We start from the raw sequence: 17,585 nt of genomic DNA on the forward strand, positions 1-17,585 counted from the left end.
ACATTGATGGTTACTGGACTTCTTCTGGCAAAATTTATTTTCCATATCACTTTATTCATGGTATCATGAGAAGAACATTGGACTAGCTTTATTCATTGTTCTGCCACCGAACAGCTATGTGGCCTTGGGCAAAGGGACTTGAACTAAATGGTCTCTAAAGACTCTTTCAAATCTAATATTCTCGGAAAGACAGAGTCACCAAGAATGCAAGGATAAGAAGAGTTGGGCTTGGTCATGACTTCACATGTGCACATAATAAGCAAGGGTCTTCAACATTATTGGAGGACAAAATTAAGTTCATTATTTTTGTTTTCTATGATGAATGTCATTAAATGATAAATTTATCAGAAAGCTTACAGAAGACATTGCCTCAAACTTTAAGTCACATGGTGCAGTTGGCAAAATACTGGGTTTGAAGTCAAGGATATCTAGAATGACATCTCACCACTGAAACTGTGTGTCCCTGGCATAATTCCTCTAATACTTCTGATCTTCAGTTTCTTGACCTAGAAAATAGGGATTATAACCCTCCACAGTACCCTGGCTTATTACAAGGCTCCAGTGAAAAATATATAAAGCACTTTGCAAAATTTACCATACTATATAAATGGGGAAGGTAGTAACTAATAAAGAATTTTAAAAGATTTTATTCCCTCTAGCAAAGTATCATATGCATACAAGGTATAAAAAAGGTTTCTTTATTTTCTACAATATCCACCTTTGGTCCCAGAAAAGGATAGGAAACCAGACTAAATGAATCATTAGTCTATCCCCAAATAATTGTTTCTATGCTCTTAATGACTTATTAATTATACAACTTAAAAAGTAGGTTAATTTGAAAAGTTAATCAGTACAATAGTACTTCTTTAATGACATTATATTTCTTTTCTTCTCATGGTGTCTCACTGTCTTGTTTTTTGACCTGTGGTTCAGAACCTTACAGATCCAGGCTGAATTTCACAGCATGAGTACTTTGCTAATAGAGGAAGTTTTGCCTTCCCCACAATCCCCAGTGGGATTGATATATCAGATTTGACTTGATAGCCAGTTTACCAGGCATTGCAGGGGCCCTTCTGTATATCCCTCTCTGGGTTTGCCACAAGGACAAGATAATAACCCTTCCCTAAAAGAAAATCTTAGGTACCGAATGGTATTTTTATACAATGAAAAAAAAAACTTAATATAATCTTGACATGAATTTTTATAAGCAATGCTCTCCTACAATCTGCAGCTAGGTGCTGGAGTACATTATTCACCTCAGGAAATAAGATCACGCTTTCCTGTTTCCCATTATATAATCAGTTACCTTAGATATTCAAAGGACTAAGACATAAATGCTTTTGCTTGGAATGCAAAATGCATTTTTAAATGTGGCACCTCCTTGATTTTACTCTTCCCATTCACTGACTGTGTCACTGAACATTTTTTTCCTCCTTCACCCACATACTTTGTGAAGCAACAAATCAAAGACTACAGGGAAAGATTCTCTCAGCAGGTTGCAAATATCATATCTTAGTCATTTAGACATTTGTCAGCTCAACAATGTACAGCCAAGGTTTAGGGAAGAATTACTGGGCTGTGACACAGCATGTAGGCTGGAGTTCAAGGAAGCAATTGCAAAAGAGGTCTGAAAAGCCAAAGAGGATGCAACCCATAGCTCTGAAAATTCAAGAGATGAATTTGCAAAAGGAAAAGAAAATAGAACTACCTTATTCTCTTACAGAAAGTCATACCTATGGGCAGGGACAGGGTGACTTTGTTCATAGTGTAACAGGAATCAAGATTATCCCAACAACTGTTCCAGGTCTCTTGAAATAATTGCAAAAACAGCAGCAAAAAGAAGAGCCTTACCATCATCCCTTGTAATTCTCAGTAACATTTGATATAATGTCATGTAGAGACATAAAAAAGTATATTTTCATGAGGATGATTGGGGAAAAATGGAAATGGTAAACTCATCTACTGTGTAAGTAAATTCCTAATTCAATCAGAATTCACTGGGGCTAATGATGGATAAGTTAGCATAACTGGGTAATAACATACAGCTGAATACTGACTCTCAGAAGAGAATTCTGCTTTTCAAAATTAAGACATTAAAAGACGAGGATGAGTTCAAGATACTACCACACGACATGTCTAGTTTTAGAATGTCACACCTTGTAAAGGGGCACTTTAATGCTTGGGCAGAAAAGACCTAAATAAAGGCACCTGCAGATGTGAATCTCTGTCATTAATTCACTGAGCTTTTTGGACTGTTTCCTGCATAGCAAACTTCAGTGATTAAGAAAAGCTTCATATTTTTGATATATGACTTATGACAGCAGGAGAGGGAAAATCCTTGATTTTCAGCCATCACAACAAATGCCATCAGCAAATGGGTGTCAGAAAGGGCCTGGGACATGAAGCAAATCTACATTTCTCTTCAGATACACTTCCATTTGTTTTCTTGTGGCCTAGTTGCTGGTGATCTTTTTGTCATCAAGTTAAAAGATGATTATTCTCGAAATAAAGGAAAAGTAATTTCTTTCTCCAAGGAAGATATAGAGACTCTGTCTTCTTAGAATCTTAGCTTCGATAAGAGGCTGTTGTTCTCTAATTGCATATGTTGAGGGAAAATACTAATGAGTAACGAATTAATATTATCTACATAATAATCCATTCACCTCACTGAGGCCTTCTAAACATTACCAAACGTTGGTTCATGTCTCCCAAGCCCAGGACTATGCTAGAAAACCATCCTAACTAGTTGCAACCAGCTTTCTAGGAAATGATTGTTTAATAGGAGTCTAATTTTATTAACTCTTTGTGTGAAATACAAAGCATTGTAAGCCACTTTAGGCAGGTGACACATTTTGGTATTTTGTGAGCATCTATTATGTACATAACAGACTGCATAGTATAGGGGAAAGGGCATACAGACTCTAGTTGTAGATATCTTCTCTGTTACTACTTATGTGACCTTGAGAAAGTCTTTAATATCGCTGGGTCTCATCTGTAAAAGAAGGGAATTTGATTAAGATGACATCTGAGGTTCCCTCCAGCTCTAAATATGGTCTGATGGAAAGTCCATTACCTAAATCATTCATTTCAGTATTTATTGAGTACTAATGAAGTTCATAGCAGAGGCAATCTGATATAGTGGGAAAGGGTATTATAGTTAGGTTTAAATACCTGCTGAACTACTTATATCCTATGTGACCTGGGGGAAGTCATTTCACTTCTCTGTGCCTTAGTTTCCTCATTTGTTGAAGGAGATATTTGAACTAAAAAATCTCTTAAGTCCCCATTCAGCTCTAAATCTGTAAGCCAGGGAATGCTCCTTTTTGATTCCTAAGGAAGAGGGATCGTTAGCCATTCTACATTTGGTGAAATGCAAAGCGTGGAGTAGGTCTCTACTGAAAATTGCTGTCAAGTGATGTCTAGCCCTATTGTCTTTCTTACAAAGGACATACTTTGGGGTCAGGAAAACCTGGGTTCAAGATCTATCTCTAAGACATACTATCTAAGTGATTAATTAAGATCAAGTCATTTTTATCTCTTTTTACCCCAACTGACTCTTAACACTATAAATTGAAGATGAGTTGTTAGTTTCCATCAGTGTAGGGAGTATCTACATCTGGGATTGCCTGTAGATAAAATGTATAGGGGAAAAGCATTTTTCCAGACTAAAAAACAATCACTTAGAAATTTAGCTAACTAATCTTTATTTGAAATCAATCTATCAATCTAAAGGATGATTCTAAATTTTCAGAACCTGTCTTTGAGTACTAGGCTTATATACCAACTTGAATGAACAGGGTTCAGTTTTATCTAATACTTCTCTTCCCAAAGTTTCTAAAACCACTTCACAAACCATTGAGATAAAATGTGGCAAAGTGATTACACAAAACAGACGGCAGTCATTCTGTGCTTGGCAACTGCTCTCACTCTGTTTCCTATGCAACACCCTAGATTAGTGCATGAGCGAATAGTGAAGGAAAAGGGATGAATAGACTTCAATAAACAATTAGTCAATTAACATGCAGTAAAGTACTGTAGCTAAATGTAGTTCACTATGTTGAAAAAGTTACCACATAAGTAACTACTCATTAAAAAACACAATAAAGATTAAAATTTGTGTTATGGTATATATCTATTCAGAGCTTAGAAAGCAGTTTAAAAAAGCATTCACCTATTCTATTTCAGCTTGATGGAGAATGTGGAGCATTTGATGATATATTATGAGTTAAGGTAGGGATGCCCATGAAGACACTGAAATATTTCCATGGCACATACATATGTTAACAATTGAGTAATACTTCAATATCAAAATGGCAATAGTAGCATGAGCTTAATCCATTTGGTGCAACTTTTGTAGGGATCAGTGTGGATCAAATCTAAATTAGTATTTAGGCTTCTCTGATTCTTTGCTATGGCAGTTGATTTCAACTAGTTAATATCTGCATTTATATCCTTTCTTCAGTTTGTTACCAATTTTCCAGCATGAATAAGTTGACTATGTCAGGATTGACTTGTTTCATTCAGATACCATATGTTTTTTTTCTCATTTTTTATTCTTTCCTAGTTTTGTGTGTATTTTGATATTTGGCTTAACACACAGGAAACAATTTGTTATTCTGCAGTAACTGTCTGTGGTCTGACTGTAAAAATTACTGTCTATAATTGTAGAATCCTGTTGATTCAGGAATGACTCCTATGTCAGTACAGAGTACTGGATTAACAAAGCTTAAGTCTACTTAAATGCAAAATGATGATAGGAACAAAAGTTTTGTTCCATCCAAATGCAGCAAAGATGCATACAGGGTAAAGTATTTTTCATAATGCTCTCTCACCATCACTCAAAAACATCTCCTCAATTAAAGTGTATGTCTTCATGGTATATCACTCCTGTTCCTTTTCTCCTGAACACTTTCCCCTATGAATTTAGAAGCTAGGTCAGTCCTCCCTTCAACCTTTTCCCTGATATCATTCTTGTGGACTTCAAAAGCTATGTCCATCAACCTTCTCATGGTTTCTTGACATCCCCAACTCCTATGAACTCTAAAACCATTACACTTCAGTCAGTCAATAAGCATTTATTAAGCACCTATCATGTTCCAGGCACTGAGTTAAGCATTGGAGATACAAAAAAGGCAAAGACAGTCCCTGCTCTCGAGTAGCTCCCAGGCTAATGGGGGAGACAACATGCAAACAACTATGTATTTAAAAAAAAAACTATATATAGGTCAAATTGGAAATAATCAACAGCAGGAAGGCACTACAATTAAAGAGAATTTGGAAAAGTTCCTATAAAAGGTGGGATTTTACCTTGGACTTGAAGGAAACTAGTGAAGCCAATATGTGAAGATAAAAAGAGTACATTCCAGGCATAGAAGACAGCCAGTGAAAAGACTCAGAATCAGGAGATACAGTATCTTGTTCAAGGAATAGATAGCAGGCCAGTGGCATTAGATCACAATGGTGGTTACATCTTAAACTTCCTTATTTCTCAAAATCACTCCCAAATCACCTCCCCAAAATGGAATTCCATAGCAATACTTTTATTTGTCACATCTTGGCTCCTTATCAGACTTATCAGGGCAGCAAATTCATATCTTTGTTACACCTTGTAAGATTCCTAGCTCTACCCACTTTTTCTGTCCATTCTAATCAGATGACCTCAGCAACTACATTGGAAGATTAAGACAATCTCTCCTCTACTCCTCTAAACATTTCAGTGTTCTAAGGTCTTAGAGGAGAGGTGGCCTTTCTTCTTATCAGGAATAAACACTCCATTTGTACCCTCAATTCTCTCCTCTACAAACTTCATCATGAATTTACTCTACTGGCTCCTTTCTCTCAGCACTTGCTCAGGTACTTCCATGCCATTAAAACATAACCCCTGCTTTTACACCCTGCTACCTACACAAGGTAGCATCCTATAACTCTGCCTCCCTTCACTATTCTTCTGAGAACTTTGGTAGTTTTAGTCTCCCCTCACTCCTTATTTTCTACTATCACTCATTTTCTGACTCCTTCCACTTTGATAGCAATTACCCTGGGGACTTGAATGCAAAACTCTCTAAACTTTCTCTATAACTAAGAATTCACATTTAACTGGTCTAGGTCTCTGCCCTAAGCAATTTATAGAGGAGAGAAATAGCTCCAGATTCATACTGAGCCTTTCCCTTCAGACTTAGTGGCATACTACACATATTGGCATCCTGCAACAGTTGCCTCTATTTTTCAGTACCTAGTTGCAGTCCCAGCCAGATTAAGATTTTGCCTTTTAATTTTTGTTGGAGGTGGGGTGGGGGGTTGTTCTATTGCAAGCTGGTAATTCGATTTATGTACCAGAGTATGATTGCAAATGGGGGAGGGGTTGTTGAGTGAGTGTGTTAGCAGTTAGGGATTAGCCTTTATTTCATCAGGGTTTGACCTTGTTAGGTTTGATTTGTCTTAATTAGCATAGCTGGAATTGGTTTATTTTTTGCACGTAATTCAAATTTTGGAGAGGTTAATACTGTTGGTCATATGACTTGGAAGTACCTGCCCTTCACTGCCAAACTTCTAGAGTATCAATATTTAATACCTCCAATTTCTCATCAATCACATGTTCTTCAGCCCTTTGCCCTCTAGCCTTTGTTTCTACTACTCTATTGAAATAGGTCTCTATATCACCATGGCCTCTTAATGATAAAATCCAAAGACATTTTTTTCTGTTGTCATTCTCCTTGACCTCCCTACAATAACTTCTGACATCATGAACTGTCTTCATGATATTCAGTCCAACTATAACTTGATCCAGCTCTCCTATTTTTTTTCCCTCTCTTCCTTGTGTAATAGGGCCTTTGGAACATGGTAAAATTGTTTAACATGGAGGGACCTCAGGGACTTGCCTGGGCAAGCCCATATTCTCCTAAAGTGGAGATAATCCTGTCTCCTACCATGTGGGGAACCTGTGCCCTCGAGGCCACAACAAATCTTACTCCAGTGAAGTTTAGATTCCATCAAAGAGCTGCACTTGAGGACCTAGAGGGCCACATGTGTCCTCAAGGCCTCAGATCCCACCCCTGGTCCAGAGGGTGAAGACCTCAGTTCCATCACAGCATGGCTGCCAGGAACTGAACTTATGAGGGGGGAGGAAACTTCCTTCCCATGCTCCCTTTATCTTTTACCTCCCTGCTCTGAGAAATGGGGAGGGGGTGGTATTTGTTTCTGTTCTGTGTCATTTGTCCTTCTTAAAGTGCTAGCAGTGACCCCTACCAGACCCAGGAGTTTGAGTCGGGGCAACTTTGGAGCTAAGATTTCAGGCAAGATACCAGCCCAGCAGAGAAGCCTAGAGAAGCTTGGGACTTGAATCTGGGAGGGTTTTGGACTTGGAACTAGGACTGTGCTCTATAGAAATTGAACTAAACTCTGAACCTAATCCCTCCTTCCCTTCCTGAGACTGAGGTGGTACAAGTAGCAGGGGGATTATGTTTCCCATTTGTTGGGGGAGTAAGTTTATATCTTTCAAAGGAACCATTTATAAAAATTAATCTGATTATTTGTGGCTAAATGGAACTAGGGTTCAGGATAACAGCCCTACTGAGGGTGGATGGAGGAACACTATAGGTGGGGACTAGAGTCAATGACAGTTCCACCCCCAAGAGTATTGAAGAACCCTGGGGGAAAGGAAAAATCTAATCTTCATGGCCTTCCAGGCAAATGAGGGTAATGGTAATCAGTGTTACATTTCTTTCCTTTCCTGGGTCTACATTCACCTTAGACTTAAATAGAATATAACCTTTTTATCTTCTCTACTCTTTACACACTCTCCTTTAGTATCCTCATCTACATCTGTGACTTCAGTTATCACCTCTATACAAGTGATTTCCAAATCTCTACCATCAATCATTAATTACTCAGAACAACAGTCCAATATTTCTAATACCCTGCTGAATATCTGTGTGCATGGCCTTCTGATATATAAGCCTCAACATGTCTAAATCTAGAATTCCCCAAATCTTGCCATGCACCCTAACTTTTCCATTTATAAATAATTTTTCTAACATACTACTCTTCCCATATCAAATTTCTAAGATATTTATTTATTTGTCAAATGTATAAGATCATCATTGACTTCCTACTGATTACTGAATAAAGCACAAACCCTGGCCCTGGCATTTTCAAGATGCCTGCAATATTGCTTCAAGTTACTTTATTAGGCAATCTTCATACTTTCTGGTTCTGGGAGTCACAATCAAATAAACTATAATCAAATCAATACTTACATTGCTTTAGGGAAGGGAATGCCACTTGACCCCTTCTATGGCTACATATACCTTTCCTTTCAATCCACTAAATGTGTTGTGTCCCCCTATTAGAATGTAAGTACCTTAAGGGTATGGACTACCTTGATTTTCTAATTATATCACCAAATTTTATTACAGGGCTTTATACATAGTAATCAACAAATGTCATTCATTCATCCATTCCTCCCTAGGATGGGAATATTCTTTATGACTTTAAATGTGTCATGCCACATTACTATAATACAGTGCTTTACTTAGAGGTGCTATGCTTAATAAATACTCCTAAGATAAATTGAATTGAACCTTTTTTTTTTTTTTTGCCAACTCAGTTTGTACCAAATTGAATTTACTACTAAACAGGGAGCAAAGTAAAGTAGACATGTCTGTGGGCTATGTTTTTTCTTGGGTGTTCACATAGATGAAAAACATGAAGAATGATAGATTCAGTTACTAAGAGAGTCTTTTATCCAGTCCCCCTCCCCCACCATTTCTCTTGATTATTAAACCATGCCAAGACAGCGGGAGGCAGTATTGCAAAGTGAACCAGGTAAAAATAATTTAGATATAGAAGATGTGGGTTCAAATACCCACTCTGCTATTTATTATTTGTGGGCAATCAACTTAACCTCTCTGGGTCTCCACCTTTCATGTAAATGATCATTGGATTATGTGACCTTCTAGCTCTATATACCATGATCCTCTAAAATCTATGCTTTATTTCAGCGTATCTGGAGAAGGCTCAGTACTATGTTCACAGTTAAGAAGATCTTATGCCTAAAAAGTTCCTAGGTTTATTTCTTATTGGTCTTCCCTTTTCCCCTACACTTTTGACAGTGGGAAGAGAAAATGCTGATCACTGTCATTCATATGAAAAACATTTCTCCTCTAGGTTGACTCTATCAGACTTTCCTTTTGATATCTACTTCCCAAACCTTCAGTCATTTTGGCATGTTCTTCTGGATCCTCTATTTCTGTTTTAAGTTTCAGATCAGTTACCTAAGATCTTTATTTGCATTTCCCTTACCATATCAATATTGATCCACAGTGAGGGTTTCAGGTTGATTCTGTCACAATTGTTCCAATAAGATTAATTTGGATTATTCAGCCAACTGACTTTCTCAACCCTCATGCTCATGAATTCAGTCTCATGATGATCCAAGTAGGTACTTTGCTTCTACTTCCATCACCAAGATTAGAGATCCTATTCTCAGAACTAAATTTATTGGGCTGCTTTAAAGAAAGAGAAGAAAATAATCCAGGTCCAAGCTGATTTGTGGGCTCTGTAGTGTTCCCATGAGTAAAAAAATCATTTGGCTCAGCAAAGTCAAAAGATTGTAATACCCCCAAATTTGTTTGAGGCAAATACAATGCATTAAAAAAATCGTTTTTTTCATTGATGTCTCGTTGAACACATTTGAATTTTAGATTAAAATATATACATAGATAAATGGGATAACTCTTCAATAGTTCCACATTTTCCTTACCAGTGCTGAAAAAGGCTCTACTCTCAGCATCAAAGTTGGCATAGACCCTTACTTGCATTTTCTGGAAACAGTTCTGTTGTCTGGAGACGTGCTTCTGTGTCTGTAGAAGAACTCTAACTAGAATGTTGTCAGCTTTAGAAGAAATACTTTGGAAAGTACCTTTCAGATTAAATAATTTTAACTTTAGGCTTGCTTAGCTTTTCTAAAATGAGATCAACAATAGTTTTTGTAAATTTTTCAAATGAAAGCTTTCCTTCTATTGACAGGGCCTAAAAGCCCCAAAGATTTGCAGGTGAAATCGCTGGGTTATTGGGTTTAGAATTTCATGAGAAGCCCATTTCCCCTTTGTGGAATCCCTTCTAGTTAAGGTTAAAAAGCAGAGAAGAGAGGGAGTGATTAAGAGGGAGAGGAGGAGGAATTCAAACAACATTTTACAAACAGAGAACAGAATCACAGAACAACACTAGAACAGTGGACTCCAAGACAGAATGACAAGACAGATGGATACACAAAGAGAACACAAACTTGACTGTTGCCAAGAAAAACAAAATTGAAAAACAAAACAAAAATTTTAAAAAAATGAGAGACAAAAAATAGGCCGCAAGAGCAGCTCATGGTACTGCCACAATTCATTGAAATAAAACAATTTTTTTTGAAAAAGAAATTATAATCAACTTAAAAAAAAGGTATCCCCCAAACTTATAAACTATAGACTTGCTGGAGTTAGCCTGGATGTGTAACTTTGATGGAACACAAGATGGCATCATCACAGCCCATGCACAGGTGAATGAAGGCCATGGTTAGTTAGTTAACTACAAACTGTCACTGCATGCCACAAAATGATTTCTGGCTTGTCCAGAAGGAAAAGATACAACAGATATTCTGTGTCTGCAATAAAATTCTTTTTATGCCATCTGCAGTTTAGGGGAATGGGTGTGTATTTTAGGGAGTAGTTGTTTCTATTATTGTTATTTTCCCTGATTGGGCTTATTGATTTTATTTTTTCTTTAATGTTGGAAATTCAGGTTGAATTGGAAGTAGTCTATGGAGACATGTGGGCAGGGAGAAAGAAGAAATAAAGGAAATATAGGGAAAAATAAAAGCAAGGAAAGGGAGGGGGACTTCATTCTTTTACACACAACTTTCTTGGGATTTAAAAAGTAAATATATAGGGGTGTGCTATAGGGAAAGGGATTTGACAATAGGATGGCAAGAAAAGATTTTGTTGCCTTAGTTTGATTTGCATATCTATATATCTCTCAGTATTTAAAAAATACTTGATAGAAATTACTTTTAGAGAGGTAGAGCAATGAATTTTTTTTAATGTCATAATGACTCAAAACACTCAGGATAAAAATTAAAGTAAAACAAAATATTAGAACTACCAAAAATTCATGCGGCACAAGATGAGGTGAAATGACAGAAAATGTTCTTGAAATATATACAATGTATATATCTATTTATATATATACACAGGAGTGACTATATATTTATAGATATATCTGTATAATTTTTTTCTCCCCAACCCTCCCAAGGATAACTACAAGATGAAATTGCTCATTAAATAAAAGAAGGAAAATCAAATAACCTAAATAAAAATCAACATGCTTTATTCATCAAGTAATGAAATATCATGCATCTGTTGACATCCGCTGATGCTGGGTTAAGAATGAGGGCATGAATTTCTATGTAAACATATGATTGATGGCAGGGATTATTGTTGATATCTGTCTTATGTTATTTTACTATTATTATATACTGCATGTATATATATATATACATATACATATATATACACACATAACTCAATTAGGCACAATGTTATATCAATACACATACACACAGTATATATATAAATATATATATTTTAGTTTTACCGAAGTAAAAATAAAAAAAATGGATAGAAAGAACAAAGGAAAACCCACAACACTTCTTGAGAACCACAAAGCATTAGTTGCATGCTCATAGGATTTAGTAAAACTTGTTATCTTTTTTTTTTTTTTACTGGTCTTTGCAATCAGGAAGTTTTCATGAGTTGAATTAGTAATTCTTCTCCAGTTAACTAAAAAATCCCTGGTTTCAGATTACATACTTGTGCATCTGTATGTAGGCATTCTCATATAAGCCTACACACATTGAACATGATATTAGTACTCTTTTAATTTTAATCTGGAGTGCAGTGTCATGACATTGGTATGGGAGAAAGCATTTTTTTTTGCTAAAATAAGTCAGTGTCACCATTTGAGGATTCTTATATATTTTCTTATGCGGTATTTGATGGTCAATCCTATTCTCTAACCTTTCAGTGAGAAGTCTTGATGAAGCAATACTCTAAATTCATGATGGTGAGAATATATATATATATATACATATATATGAATTTATATACATATATATGAATTTATAATTTATAATATAACCCCCTACTTTTGAAAATGTACTTACAAAATTTACAGTGATAAATTATTATAGACAGAAAACTTCAACAGGCATGTCTAGTGGAATTTGTGCATGTTTTTCATAAACCATTTTTGGAGTGATAGTGATCAAATTGATTACTCCACATGTAAAACATTTATGTCACTGTAAACAAATTTCATCAATTTGCTAATGCTTATAAGCAATTTAGTACAGTCTGCCATTTCACAAACATTTCTGTTCATTTTGGACATGTAGAATTTGTGATAGCATAAGGGAAATCCAGGGGGAAATATCTAATAGATGATTGATAATGGAAATCAAAAGAGACAAAAGGGTTAGATATGCAGGATATCTCAAAAAAGTTAGTGCAAGTTTTGGTTAGTAAAGCTTATAATTACATGAAGATTTTGGGGATATCTTGTACAGATTTGAATCATCTTCATGGAAAGGGAAATGAAGTTAAATATAATAATAATTTTTGTCATTTAGTCTTTCAGTTGTATCCAACACTTCATGACCCCTTTCAGCAAAGATACTGGAGTGAGTTGCCATTTCCTTCTCCAGCTCATTTTACAGATGAAGAAACTGAGGCAAACAGGGTTAATGAACTTGTCAAGGGTCACACAGCTAGGAAGGGTCTGGGGTGGGATTTGAACACAGGTCTTCCTGACTCCAGGCCTAGCTCACTAGTCACTGCATCACCTACCTGCCCCCCATGATAATAATAATTCTTAAAATTTAGATTGGGGGTTCTTAGCATTTTTTAAATGTTATGGACTCCTTTGGCAGTTTATGACAGTCCATGGACCCCATTCTCCAAATAATGTTTTCAAACTGCACAAAATAAAACACATAAGATTACAAAAGAAACCAATTTTAATGAAATACAGTTATCAAAATATTTAAAAAACAAATTCATGGAACTCAGGCTAAGAACTTCTCTTTAGATCTTGAAAATTTCCTAACAGACTCACCAATGCTCTTATAATCATAGGTTTCAGGTATATATTTTGTATTGGTTCAGTGAGGGCCAGAGACCATAAACAAAAAGTGAGGATTTGAGAAAATGATGGGATTTGTAAGGTTTAACTAGGCTAATCCAAATCTTAAAATGTCCCTGAAATGACCCAACCTGAAGTTTAAAACTGGCTATAATTATGTTACGAAAGTGGTTTCTGGTTGAAAAGAGGCCTCTAATCCAAGCCCAGAAACTCTGAAATCTACTTTTGTTTAAAGGTCAGTAAACTGAAATAATGGTTACAGTTCTAGGAGATAGCTAGGTGGCTCAGTGGATAGAATGTTATGCCTGAAGTCGGGAAGACTTGACTTCAAATTCAGCCTCAGACACTTACTGTCTTTGTGACCCTGGACAAGTCACTTAACCTCTATTTGTCTTAATACACTGCAGAAGAAAATGGCAAATCACTCCAATATCTTTGCTAAGAATACCCTATGGATAGTGTTATATATGAGGTCATGAAGGGTTGGATATGACTGAAAAACAGGAAGCACATTGAAAAAAAAAAACATCACTAGCTTTGTGGTCATAGAAAATGAGTTCATATGTCGCTTGTGATGCTTATTCCCTGTGTTACTTTGGGCAAGAGGCTTATTATTCCTTTGCTTCGATTTCTTCATTTGTTAAATGAAGGGATTGGACTAGATTACCTCTAAGCTTTTTCCAGTTCTAGATCTATAATGTTATTTATAAGCTGATGGCTTTTGTTCCATTATGGACAAGAAAAGAGTAGAGTGATGCTGCATCTCATGTCATCATTTACAGGAGATAAAGGCTTCAAAGGGATCTGTCATACTGGATAGAAAATGTACCCAATCTCTCTTGCAAAGGTGAGGTATATGAAATGAGAGGATATAACATGAATATACCTATTTAGAAGGTTTCAGAAGGAGAAGACAGTACACTCATCAGGTAAGAAAAGGGCCATTCAGCTGTAGCACACTCCTCTCTCATGTGAAAATAGGGCTTATGATAGAAAATAGTGTGTATCTTAGTAAACAGTAGGTCAAAAAGAAATTTTAAATTTTAGGCTCTGCATCACCAAGTAGCTATTCTATGCTCAAAAATAAGTGGTAACCTGGCTTTATGGATAGATTTCCAGACTGAGTCGGGAAGACTTATGCTTGATCCTGCCTCTCTAACAAGCTGTGTGACCCTGGGCAAGTATCTTAACCTCAATGTACCTAAGACAACTAGCTTGGACTTAGCTGCTGATTAATATGATGCCCTTTGTGTAGACAAAGGGGATTCCCCCAGTAAATGAAGCTACTCCCAAACTTCAGTTTCCTAATTTGTGCTTTTCAAATGAAAGGATGTTATTGTACTTCAGTTAGGATCTCTAGTGAGTAATTATTTTAGCATCCCAATTTAGGAAAATACAAATTTTTAATGGAATCATGAAGGTTTTCATTTTCTAAGAATGCAAATCAATGAATTCTCTATCTGGAAATTTGTGTGAATTTGTGTTATTGTCAGATTTATGTTGACAAAGAAATGTAGCTTGCATTGCTTATGCAAATTGGCTGAAAATGTCAGTTTGCAGTTTATATGTATTTATGCTTCATCCCCTAATTAATAAATTTGGAGGGGTTTGGGGGAAAGCTCAAGCTAGTCACTGCTTTTACTCCACCATCTTGGCTCTGCCCCTCCTAATTAATAAATTAAGCCAAAATTATGTAAATTTCACAAATTTTTAGAAACAAGTCTTTTTTTTTTTAGGTAGTAAAAAAATATCTTTGACCTGAGAAATGACAGATTTAAATTCATCTGAATTTGACCTATCAGTCAGTTAGGAAAAGGGAAAGCCCAAAGAGTAGTTCTCTGATGAATAAGGGAAAGGACTTCCTTACTGGACACATTAACCTCATTAGTGTTAATCAGTTACCAAGAGCAATCACAACTCACTCTTGTAACAACAGGAAAAACTATTTCCTTCCTAGATTAAATTCTATTCTGATCTAGCTCTGTGTCTGTATGCAAACCTTTTGACAGAAAAAAAAAAGTGGATAAATATTTTTTTAAAAAAGAAACAATCTTTTATGTTGTTTTGCTATCTCCATCTGAAGGTAACATTAGGAGGTTGGTTTAATGTCAGTTTTCTGTGGTTTTGATGCAAAATGCTTATGGAGAGAGATCATGCCTGCTTATCACTCACAACTCCTAGGTACAGTGAGGGGGTATATAGCAGACATGCCCAAAAAGAATTATGCAAGCATTCTAGATGCTGCATTTATGCCCTTTGCCCAAGAATGATGAGACCAGGTTTTGTTTCTTTAAAAAACTGCATTTAAACAGTAGAATCACAGAACTTCTGAGTTGGGAAAAAAAAAAAAACAAACCTTGGGTGTCACATAGAACAAGCTGTTCCATCTCTGCATCTTGGAATCATTGTCTTCTTTCAAAGATCATCTCATGTACTGTGGCCTTTCTTGACCACCCAGTTGTTTAAGTACTCTCTCTCTTCCTTCACTCCTTTCTTGTATTATACTTACTTTCATATTTGTTGAATTCCTTACTAGAATGTAAGCTCCTTGAGAGTAACAACTGTGACTTTTATGTCTTTGTATCCTCTAGTACTTAGCATATTATCACCTGTATTATCATAGGTATTTAACAAATGTTTGTTGAATTGAATTGAACAGGAATCCTCTTTGTTACATAGTCTACAACAAGGGTTCTTAAGATAGTATTTTGGAGCTGGGAATGGTGTCTGTGAATTTAAATGGGAAAAACTTTTATCTTTAATTTTCACTCATCTCAAATTGAAATTTAGCATCAATAATGAATGTAAGCAACAAAACATTATTTTGAGAAGGGGTACATGGGCTTCATCAAATTGCCAAAAGAGTCCATGTCCCCCACCCCCCAAAAAGCTAAGATCCTCTGCTAAACAAGGAATCATCCATTTTTTTGTTTGAAAGCTTCCAATAATTAGGAATCCACTACTTCTCGAGTATGTCATACTGCTTTTGGATAGCCCTAATATATGTATGTACGTGTGTATATGTATATATGTATGGATATATACATATAATATATTTTAACATTAATTAAGGAATTATGTATCCACAACTTCGATCCATTAGTTTTTAATTTTTCACCATGGGTTCAAATTTGTTCCATGAACTTCATGGAAGCCTGTTGTTCTTATTCAATAATCAATAGCATATTCAAAAACTGCATACTGATATAGGGAGGAGAAAACAGAAATAAATTGGGATTTCAATTATGAAGGTCATATCAAACCTAATTTAAGGAAACTTACCATCTTACTCTTGGACGGACTGTGCTGTACAGAGAAGTAAACATGTAAGGGCTGAGTTGAAAATGAGTCATTGTTGGACTAAGGTAAAGTCTTTAATTTTAACTTTTCCATCTCCCAAAGATGTATTTATATCTCTGTGTGTATGTAATTAATTGCAGTGGTTACTTTTTATTAAGAACTCAATAATTATCTGAAACCCAATAGCAATATTTTTCACTTGGTTAAATAATCCTAAACTATTGGCTACAAAACCAACACAACTAACAAACTGATAGCACCCTAATGATGAGCAGGAAGTTTGCATATTACAATTCTTTCCTCAATACATTTCCTTCTGTTCACTAAGTTTGAATACATGTCAGAGTCTAACCATGATGTGAAGATATGTTAGACTCTACTTCTAGCCCTTCAATTTGCGGCTGACACTTGAATGTGTGTTATTACAGCAGGGTACTAAGTCAAAGCACAAACCAACTTGCTGCTGAAGCATCTGGACCTTTGAAATATGGCAGTAAAAAGTGGAAATACTGTGTCTTCGGTATTCCTAAAATAACTTCCCCATCTCAGGTAAAGTGCAGTAAGTCATGGAACTTCCTGACTACAAAGCCATCTTGCAAATAACCAAGTGGTTCTTTTCTATCAAGTCAGATCACAACAAAGCATTATGGGAATGCGAAGTTGGCAAGTTTGAAGACATAGCCTTAAGTGGGTTTTTATTTGTCTTACTTTTTTTTTTTTGCGTGAACCTGAAAATCCTCATGAAGTTACTAACACAATATTTTAATGGTTTGTGGCTTCTTTTTTTAAAGGAAAGAAAACAAACCAGAAATATAACTAAACAAAAAAGAAACAACTAGAAACATAAAACACTATCTATTGAACCTTTTGAAAAAATAAGATTCTAACCCAACTCCAGTTTTTCATTTTTTTTAATATACACAGAAATTCGATGATATCTGTTCTCTATTATATCTATAAATGCTTAACTTATGGCAAATCTCAAAAAAAGAAGACTTGGAAAAGTCTGCAGTAAATAAAAGACGCTGCAGTTGTCTGCTGGATATCATAATCATATATAGCTCATTATAAAGAATCCAAACATCAAAATGTATCAGGGTCTA

General features: G+C 35.7%; 1 protein-coding gene across 1 annotated transcript in view; it reads right to left on the reverse strand.

Annotated features, from left to right (window-relative positions):
• NRXN3 (neurexin 3) overlaps window positions 1-17,585 on the reverse strand; it is a 1,892,810-nt gene that overhangs the window by 39,562 nt on the left and 1,835,663 nt on the right. The gene's annotated exons all lie outside the window — the stretch shown is intronic.

The sequence above is a fragment of the Vombatus ursinus genome, unplaced genomic scaffold, assembly GCF_900497805.2.
Source record: "Vombatus ursinus unplaced genomic scaffold, bare-nosed wombat genome assembly UNPS02014945.1, whole genome shotgun sequence".
Taxonomy (NCBI): Eukaryota; Metazoa; Chordata; class Mammalia; order Diprotodontia; family Vombatidae; genus Vombatus; species Vombatus ursinus.